Here is a 3314-nt window from a genome sequence, read left to right as displayed (position 1 = left end):
TACCCGGAATTTCATTACAAAGCAGGGAAGGTCTCTTGTGGAGGGGGGAACAGATCCTGGTACCCAAGGAAGCTCAGACCCTGGTTTTGGGCTATTGCCATGATCATCCATTGGCTGGTCACTTTGGAATACACAAGACCCTAGAATTGGCACAACACACGTTTTGGTGGCCAAGTATGGCCAAAGATTGTGAGACATATGTTAGAACTTGCACTATTTGCAATCGGAATAAGCCCACCAGGGACAAGGCTTGGGGCCTGCTGCGACCCTTGCCAATACTTGACCGGCCCTGGAGCATGATCTCCATAGATTTTATCGTGGAACGGCCACCATCGCAGGATCACACTTTAATTCTTGTAGTAGTGGACCGTCTCTCTAAGATGGCCAACTTCCTTCCACTTGAAAATACACCATCCGCTTCCGAAACGGCACAGGTTTTCATTAAGGAGATAGTGAGACTTCACGGAGTACCAAAGAATCTTGTTTCAGATCAGGGAGTTCAGTTCATGTCCAAATTTTGGAAGGCTTTATGCGAGGGTTTGGAAATCAAGCTGTCTTTCTCTTTAGCGTATCTCCCGCAAACAAACGGACAGACTGAGCGGACCAATCAAACGCTTGAACAATATCTTAGCTGCTACACTTCATTTCTGCAAGATGACTGGCTGACACTTCTGCCGATGGTGGAGTTTGCTTATAATAATGCAAACTATTCTGCCACCAATCAATCCCTGTTCTTCGCCAACTATGGGTTCCATCCCACTTTCCTGCCGGATCTGGTCCTGGAGAACTCAGTCCCAGCGGCCCAAGAGACCCTCAATTTCTTCACGACCAATAATAACTTATTACAGGAAACAATGGCTAGAGCCCAGGATGATAGCAAAAATTTTTTTTACAAAAGAAGAAGAGGGGAATTGGTCGTGCGCCCCGGGGATCAAGTTTGGTTGGCAACAACCAACCTGAAGTTGGCATGCCCATCAAGAAAATTAGCACCAAAGTTTGTGGGGCCATTCCTGGTGAAACGGCAGATTAATGAAGTCACCTTCGAATTAGCATTGCCCGAATCTTTTAAGATACACCCAGTGTTTCTTGTGTCTCTATTAAAACCTGCCATCGCAGATCCCTTTCCGGACCGTAGGTCCAGACCACTGGTAGCTTCAGACATTCAGGGGGAGGAGGAATTTGAGGTGGAAGCAATTTTTAACTGCAGGAAAAGAGGGGGCCAGATACAGTATCTTATCAAATGGAAGGGTTATGGCCCGGAGGAGAATTAGTGGGAACCAGCCCAAAATGCTCACGCTCCCAGACTAATCCGAGAGTTTTTTCATAGTCACCCACGGAGAAGAGATCAGTTGGGCATCCGGAGGCTGCCCATAAGGGGGGGGGGGGGGCAATGTCAGGAATCGCGGAATGCGCCGCGGCACGGGTCTGCGCATGCGCGGAGTACACCAGCACACGAACATGCAGGCTTTAGGACCGGGTGTCCGCGGCGGCAATTGCGGTCGTGCATGCACACTCGCACAAACGGGTGCGCGCCTGGCACCAGTGACGGCGCGGGGCGCGCTATTTAAACCAGCTCTTGTAGGGCTCACGTTGCCGTATGGTCTTTTCCTGTTATCCTGTATTCCTGAGAGATTGCCTTTTTGCCAACCCTGCCTGACCCTGATCCGCTGACTGTCTCCTGCTCTGATCCCTGGCTTGTCTGACCATTCTCCTGTCTTATCCTGTACGTTTGACCTCCTGTTGCTGAACCTGGCCTGTGACCCGTTTATCCTTCTGCCTGCCGCTTGTACCATTCTGCCTCCATCGTTACCGACCTGGCCTGTCTGACTTCGCTCACTCCACCTTTTCACATCAGGCTCTCACCTGCTACGTACCACCCGCAAGTGCCTCTACCACAGCTGGTTGCACCCAGGGGCCACGACCTGGTTTCGGCCTGCTCTAAGTCCATCCCCACCATCAGGGGCTCTGGTGAGCAAGCAAGCCAGAGTTTAGATTCCTCGCCCTGGGGAATCCCGGTCTGTGGAACGCTAGAGGCTACTGCCGGTCGGTCCTGAACACTGCCCCAGGCTGTTCCCTCGTCCCAGCTGTTCCCTAGTCCCATGAGAGCGGCCACACAGGAACACCAGGTCATCCACTCCATCTGGCCATCTGGCCAGGTCTGTCTCTCCCTCCAGCAGCAGAACGCTGACGGGGGGGGGGGGGTAGAGGGGGAGAAACCTCAAACTGGCTTTCAGCTGCTGGAGGGAGAGATATACAGTGCATCCTTCTACAACTGCTCTCCCCCACCACACCAATCCTCCTGCTGTCAGGGCCACCTAGTTTGCCTCGCTGTAGATATGCCCGTGTGCCCTACTCTGTGTGTCCATCAAACACACAGAATGGGTCTCAGCCCCTCCCCTGCTCCTCTTCACTGGCTTTGATTTCAACAGTGGGAGCACTACAGCTGTGTCTGAAACAATGTTTTGCAAGAACGCCGAGACAGCCTTGGCTCTCGTGCACATGCTCTGTGCGCTGGATCGAGATCAGGCTCAGGTATGTATTTAGGAGGGGGCTGCGAGGAGGCTGCATGCAGAAGGTTTTAATTTTTACTTTACTGTATAGAATGCAGCAAGGTAAAATACCTTCTGCCTTTACAGCTCTTTAAACAGGGAGTCCATGGCCTTGTGTAGACTACAACTTCAGTGACATTGTCAGGGATCCCCTCGATCCCCGCCACGATGGTCCCGGCGCAGGCGCAGTGCACCGCCCTGTGCAGGGACACGGGCACTAGGTCCGGGCCGGCCGCGGCGTTCGAGTTCGCGCATGCGCAGTAGAAGCCGCGGCCACCCGCTGGGCACCAATGGCAGCGCAGGGCGGTAAATTTAAATGTCCCTGAGCTGTCATTTCAGTGCCTTCTGGTCTTACCTGTATCCTGTGATTCTGAACCTGTGCCTAAGTAAGTTATTGACCCGGATTGCTCTTGACCTGCTGATTTCTCCTGCCCAGACCTTTGCTTTGCCTGACCTCTCTTTCTGAATGCCCCTCATTAGTTCTGACCTACTGTTGCTGACCTGGCGTGTGACCCGACGATTCTCTGCCCATACCGTCCTCTCCGTTACCAACTCGGCCCGTCTGACTTCGCACTTGCTCAGCCATCCATCCATCCCATCGGGGTTACCCGACCTCCTCACATCTGGCTCTCCCTGGTTGGAGCCCCTGGCGAACACCCCTACCACTGACAGGTGTGCTCAGTAGTGGCGACCTGGTCCCGGGGTACTCCAAGTCCATCCCCACCATCAGGGGCTCTGGTGAACAAGTACCCTGGGGCTTAGACT

This window comes from Staurois parvus, unplaced genomic scaffold (genome assembly GCF_062004578.1).
Source record: "Staurois parvus isolate SC_StPar_1 unplaced genomic scaffold, SC_StPar_1.0 ptg000403l, whole genome shotgun sequence".
Classification (NCBI taxonomy): Eukaryota; Metazoa; Chordata; class Amphibia; order Anura; family Ranidae; genus Staurois; species Staurois parvus.
This window is presented reverse-complemented; position numbering follows the sequence as displayed.